Source organism: Pholcus phalangioides, unplaced genomic scaffold (assembly GCF_987345545.1).
Source record: "Pholcus phalangioides strain wild (caught in Gottingen) unplaced genomic scaffold, Ppha-v1.0 ptg000027l_1, whole genome shotgun sequence".
Lineage (NCBI taxonomy): Eukaryota > Metazoa > Arthropoda > Arachnida > Araneae > Pholcidae > Pholcus > Pholcus phalangioides.
The window spans coordinates 10,004,250-10,011,849 of NW_028301617.1; positions in this window are offsets into that span (position 1 = coordinate 10,004,250).

The following is a 7,600-nucleotide window of genomic DNA, read 5'->3' on the forward strand; positions in this document are numbered from 1 at the left end:
AACTATTTTTACCGTTCAGGTCCATTGCAGTATGCGTAGGTGTAGAGCCTGTTTTTCTATATATTGTTGAAATTTCCTCCAATGCTGGCGTGATGTCTTGGATTGGAGAGCAGTAGCTGCTGATGAGGATATGCTCTTTCCCCATCAGGCCGATTTTTATTGCAACCGTGTGGTCGTGCACCGCCAGCGTTGCTCCTCTAATATTTGGATTTGGAATAAATATGGCAGCCTTTAGGTTAGCAGAGGACCATTTTTGCCAAGCCATCGGGATCCCCTTTAATTTCCCGTTTGCAACCCATGGCTCTTGAACGAGGATTATGTCCACCCGGAGTTCTGCCACTGTTTGCATCAGTTGGTTTGTGGCTTTCCGAGCATGGTCCATGTTAATCTGTAAAATTCTGACTTTGCTGTCGGGTGATGGATTTACTCCCACGTGAGAAGGAAGCAGTTTATTGGTTGATAGTTTAGACATACCAAGTTAGTCACCGATGCTCTTCTCTTTTCCTGTCTTTAATGACGTTTGATTATTGGTTTGAGTGTCTCTCGACCTGTGCTGCACTGCGCTGCGCCCCGTTATATGCTTTGAAGCAGGGGCAGTTCAGACGAAGCCATATGATCTGACCTGAATCGGGTGCCCTTTGCCTGGTTTGACCACAGACAGTTTATGCAGTGCAGTTTGTTCATCTGGCAGTCCCGGGTATTGTGTCTGTCTGCGCATTTAGCGCAGAATGGATCGCCTGATCTGCAGTCTGCTGCTTTGTGCCCGAATGCTTGGCACTTAAAACAGCGATTGGTGACCTTGAATTCCGATATCCTGTAGTCCAAGAAGCCCAAGAGTAGATGTCCCCTACGCAAGGCTTCAACACTTTTTTTTACTTATTGGTACCTGAAATACCAGGTGTCCGGTGTCTGGGTTCTTAGAGCGTAGGGAGGTCTTGAAGATAACCGCGTCTTCGGGGGTGGAGAAGGCTTTAGCTAGTAACTTTGCCACCTTCTCTGAGGTCGATGTACGTCTAACCTCCCTCACCATAATATGGTGTCTTGCTTTGCCTGGAAGCTTTGTATCTAGGGTTTCTCTCAGGTGCTCAACGTTAAGTATCGCTTGTCGAATGGTCTCACTATCCCCCTCACTGAAACAGTCAACAGCAAAGCCTCGGGATATTTTTCTGATGGCTTTGATTTTGATCTCATTTTCACAGGAGCTGAAGTGATCTTCTAATAAGTATGGAATATTCGTATCTTCCCCTTCCAGGCGAGGGTAGATCAAAACTGTGTGCACCGTATTGCGCAGCAAAGCCTGTGAGTACAGCTGGCGTGAGCCAGTATTCCTCCACGCCTACGTTACATTTTATTATGTTATCAACATGTTTCGCGGAAAATTATTTGAATAAAAATAACTCAGTTAGTTGTTCATCACATTTTAAACAATACCACTGTGATATATGCGTTCCACTGAAAAATACAAATGGGACACATGTCTCCTCTGATCCCATCTCGCCCCTATGATTTTTCTATATAAAGAAATTTCAGCATATTTTATCCATATTTGTATTCCAGTTGATTTATTAAAGTATCTATTTTATTTTTCCCCCCAGAGAAAAAAGCCAATTGGTAGGGAAATTAGGTAGGTATAGGGTCCTGCACCATAGACCATCATCAAATCACGATGAACTTGTACGATTTCAATTTGGCATACCGGATCGTAGTTTCACACAGACTCCAAAATATTTTGGTGGAAATGGGACAAGTCATTCCATGCTCTTTGCTCTTAATTTTCTAAAATCCATTCACGGTGTACTCTATAACCTATAATGCCCGTCGTGTGGTTTTTGCTATAGATACAGATCTACAACCTTCTACATATCTATAGCTTAGCGCTACGTAACGGCAGCGCCAAGCTGAAGCCCTACCCTACACGCAAGGGCAAAATACCCAACAGTATGGTAAAACTAATTTATCTCACGACGGTTCGTGGTAATGTGGTTAAAATATTCTGCCATCGATAACAACGCACGATCTATTTCAGTAGTTCAATTGGACTGAATAAAGTACTACTGTAAACTGGGGTAACTTCGGGACTGAGAGCGCAAACTGTGGGACAGCGGATTATTTTCGGCTGTCGAATTTCCAGCCATCGCGGGACGTTCGAAAACTGAAAATAACCAGCTATCCAAAAGTTTCAGTTCAGGTCCCGATTTACTGTATTTAATCAAATACAAATAAAAAGCACAACAGAAGAATAGAAGCCCAACGAAGTAGCTGAAAAAATTGCCCAAAAAAATATGGTTGTCAAATCCATATTATTCGAAATCAAATTACTTTAGCTTTTACATTTCGAAAAAAAGGGACATTTTTGTTGAAGTCGGGATGAATGGGCGTGACATATATTCAAACTAAATGTTAGTTGCATACATCTCGAGCGTGACTTCCAGCATCCTTGTGAACGAAAGTGCTCCGCGATGAACTTTTCTGCTAAAAAGTGCTCAGTGATTCAAAAAGTTTGGGAACCACTACTTCAAAGGATTGAAGATGGTATCAAGCTCATTGCGCTTCTGAACATCTTTTGTCATGGTAGATGAGTGTTTTTTCTAGGCAAGCGCCTCATATGAGTATTGTAATGTTTCAAAAAGAATTTCTCTTGAAATTAATAAGCCCTAGCTCCATTTGTCAATGCTCTTTCCATATACAGACTTTTTTTTTTTTGGATATGCAACGTATAGGCCTACTAGATGTTTGTTGTATCAGATGTAAAGGTTAAAAGCAGTAATTTCCTTCGATTTCAGTACATACTTCTTACATTAGAAATATACATTGCTTTGGGATCTATACGATTTTTATACATGTTCACTATTGTTACGAAAAGTAGAGATGCTTAGAGAAAGGAAGATAAAAGAGCAGATAACTATTATAATAAAAAATATAAGCTGTGTATAAGGCAATACCGGCTCACTTAGGGACTCCTGAATAAAAAAATCTGAAAAAATGTCCCGGTTGTAATTACGAGGATTGTATATATCCCATTCGAGACGAATGGTTCAGAATGTTGAAATCGCGCCGGTTTCTTTTCAATATTCTTCTAAACAGAATATTTCCCCCCAATATAGAATTATTATTTTTTAAATGCAGAAATTATAAGGAGTTAGAATGAAATTAATTTATCGTGAATTATTATTACGATACCTTTGTTATAATGTACGGTATGTTCCATAGATCACTTATGGAATCCTTTGACCGCGGAACTGTAGTCAGTTGAAAACAAAACTGACCGAGAGAAGGGACATTTAAGACACGTGCCTTCATAAATGGTAAACCATTGCAAAAGCAGCACATACATGGACTTATATAAGAATGGATCATTGCGATTAGCAAGAGAATGTGTGTGCAATTGCATTTAATTGCATTAATTGCATTTTTAATTGGGTTGCTGTATTTTTGAAACATATGACAACCATATTTTTATGGGCATCTTTTTATCAGCCACCTCGTTGGGCATTTTGCCTGTTGTGGCGTTGTATTTGTATTTGTATAATGGAGTGGGGTGAATCGTGTGACCACCTTCATCAGGGGTGCACAACCTCCGGCCCGCCAAAATTCTCCATCGGGCTCGCGAAAAGTGTTCCGGTAGAAAATGATGATCTACAAACACTGCCAGATAAAAAAAATACCCAATCTGACTATATTCCTTTCATATAAATATAGGAAATCGGGGTCCCCATGGAATGCCTCGAATCATCGAGTAAAATAAAATTTTTAAATGCAAGCAAAGCTGCCAATTACAGCCAAGACATTGTAATTGGAAATTTCAGTTGCTGCTGACAGACACATTTTTTTTTTTAATTTGCTAAAATTGCAGAAAAGTCGCCAATAGAAGGAAATAGAGGGTTATACCACAAGTCGAAATGGAGTAAAAATATAACTCGCCAAAAAATAATAACGCATGTATGTTTGACAAGTTGAACATATTTATGAGACGAAATTAATTGTTATAGTGATAATTATCACGTACATAATATCATTCATAAGAAGTCATGAAAAAATAATCGCAATTTTTAATTTCAATGGGGAAAAAAATGAGAATTCAAAAGCCTAAGCCTCGTGGAAAAAACGGGACATTAAAAAACCGTTGTGGTGGTCGAAATTACAGGAATGGTCTGTAAAATAGAGGCTATATGGTCACCATATAAACAAAAGCTTCTGGCTGGCCTGGGAGTGGCAGAAATACACTGAAGAGCCAAAAAAACCCTCATTTAAAACATTATTTGAAGCTAGAATTGCAAGATCACGTAGGACGAGGAGCGCACAACCTTTTCAGTCAGTGAGCCAGGTATTTTATAAAGTATTATTTAAATGGGCTTTTTTTCTATTGACTTCCACTAATCCGACAATTTCGATAATCTCGCTGCAATTATAATCCCTACATTCTTAGTAGCACTATAGAGGCATTAGCACAGCTGTAAATTGGTTACTACGAGCAAGAAAAATAAAAAACGTCACGAGGGCGGAGTGAGCCGTTATTATTATCATCTTGATGCACATAAAAAGAACATGATTAATTACCCCTTGACAACTCTTATATATCAATTCACTTGCTTACGTTTAGATATATCGCATTTTTTACATTATATTGTAAATCAGAAAGGAAAAAAACATTTTTAGTGAATCAATGAATGACAGCAAAGATGAAAGGATGGGAAAAAAGAAAGCTCGGATTAGGGGTTTAAGAAGGAATCGAACACACAACCATCGTGTCTACTCTGCTCTAACCCCGGATGTTGGATTCGGCGTATATACGGGATTCGGGTACTTTCACAAGAAAGGAAGTGGTGCGTTCACTGTTTTTTCATTATTGGGAGAGCTCAACTCTCTCGCACAATTTATTTGAGGCTTAAGTAGCTTCGGCCGCCAGGTTCTGACACCTATGGCTAGAATTTTTTTTAAATGAAAATGATGAGGCGCTTAATATAATAGGGAATTAATCCTTTCAAGGGGGTTGGTGCACGCGAATTTTCCAATAATCATAATTCTGAATTTTTCAATTTTCAAATATTGTGAAATTTTTTGCGTCCAACTATGTTCAAGTTTTTGTTCTACCTGTACTAGAAATATATTTTTTCAATATTTTTAAACATAAAACTGCTGGCAGGCATTATATATACTACTTACTGCTTTCCACTAAAATGCTCTTTTCTCAAAACTAAGTTTTTTTGTTAGATAAGGAACATTTTTCGAACACCACTCATTTAAATGTCTTGAAATTTTGTGTGTTTTTCAACACTATGATGTTTCATACTTCCACACGAGGAATTTTTTTTTTGAAAATGTTTTAAAAAATTTTATGGCATAATGTGGGTAAATTTTGGGGATTTTTGAAGAAGTTGCATGTTGTTAAAGTTAAAATCCGATCAAAACATAACCAACAATTAAAAACTTAAAAGCTCGTGTTAAGTTGTATAAAAATATCCATAGTATTTGATTAAAAATAAATTAAGTGCCTAAAAAATGAACAAAGAATTTTTAAATGTTCCTTAAAAGGAAGGAGATTTTACTCATAGGAAAGCGTAGGAAGCCAAGATTGTGCACCAATTGCCTTCTTGTGCCATGATGAATATATTATACAAATAGTAATATATAATTTCCTATAACATATTCCTTTTAAATTTATAAAATTCCATCAAATTTATTAACTCATTTTTGACTGCTCTTACAATTCGTGACCAAATCGCACAATTTTTTTGTAAATGATGACTGACTAGGGGCCGTTCAAGTATTACGTCAGCAGATTTTTAGCCATTTTTGACCCCCCCCCCCCGGTCGGGAAATTTTCGTCAGCACTCCCCCTCACCTCCTAACGCATATTGGTATCAGAGACGTACGCGGGGGGAGGACATAGCGCGACATACGGCGTAGTTTTAGAGCACTTACAAGCTGCTTCATTTTTGGTGCTACATCACTCAAATTATACGCGGCACATTCCCAGATTACTTCAGTGATCCGCGGCATAATTACGGATCACTTGAGTGATGGGTGGCACAGTTCTAGAGCACTTAAGCGGCCCGCTGCACATTTCTAGAGCACTTAAGCGGCCCGCTGCACATTTCTATAACACTTGAGCGGCCCGGACACATTTCCAGCTAACTTGAAGGACCAGCGGGGCATTTAGAGATCAGTAAAGTGGTTCTACAGCGGACTTATCAATAGGAAAAATTTTAGTTTAGGTGTCCACAAACTAGGAAACGGTTTTTCTTGTTTTTGGTACACCCTGTAAGATGCCCATTAAGAATATTTCATATTTTTATGGAGGGTGGTTGATAACGTAAGCAGCATTCAACCTTCCCTTCCCCGTCATCAAAAGCAAACCCGAAACCCCCCTACCCCATCGATGCTGGAGTAATACTTGAATAACATATTTTCCAAGTTTCAAAAAAATTGGACATCAATTTAATATGCTTTTCTTTGTAATTAATGCAAGTTTCCAATTAATTAATTTTCTAATTAATGTAAATTATAAATTACCCTGTTTTAATCATTATAATTAAAAATTATTATTTTGGGTAACCTCATGTACCATGCGACAAAAAAGAATTAAGGGGAAATTATTATTATTTTATATTTTTAAAAAAATTACTTCCAATCATGGTCATTAAAAGAAAAAAATTCAAATAGAAAATCGGAATAAAAGTTTTGAAAATTTCATTTTTGAAAAATCATTTAAAAAAAATCAAATTTCATTGTAAACAAATTTTAAAAATACTATGACACACTCATTAGTCCTTTTAATTCCCCAAAAAATGTTGATATCTTACAAAAAAATTGAATGAAAAAATTTTTTTGAAACACAGCGTTGCGTAATTCCAACGTCACTTAAAAATGGGTTACAATTAAAATTCAGTCAAATCCCGTTATAACGAACTCCAAGAGATTGGAGAAATCACTTGAGAATCGACTGTATACCAAAAAAAAAAAAAAAATTTTACTTTGGTAAATTATTCATAAAAATATACGAAATCAATATTGAGAAACAAAAAAAATTAATTGAATATTTTTCAAAAATGAAATACTACATCGTAAGATTAGAAAGATTGAGAAATACATTTTAAACAAGAAAGTTCTAAGTCGCTCTATTACTCATATGCTGAGTCTGACCATATTTTCTTGCTCGAAAAAAAATACCCGGACATTGCCGATATCGTCGCTAAAAATGATGCCAAAAGTAAGCAAAGTTGCCAACTCGTGCTAAAATCACTGATAAGTCTCCAGTTGCGGGAAATGAAGCACCACTTCAAATAGTGAATTGAAAAAAAAGGACAAATATATGAGATGAATATTCTTATTTGTAAAAAGAATATTAGTAATTATCGTCATGCGATTTCTGAGTTGGAAATAAGTCTAGTTGGCTTCGGTGAAAATATGTGAAAAACAGAGACATTATCGCAAAAAAAGTCAGGAATGCCTGAAAAACAGAAAAAAACCGGGACTGTCCCGAGAAATACGAAACGTATGGTCAATTCACATATGCTGCCACCCGAACATCCCTCTATAAAGAAGCTAACTAGAGCTCAAAACAATTCTTCGAATGCGCATGCGCTCCAGGAACGGATAG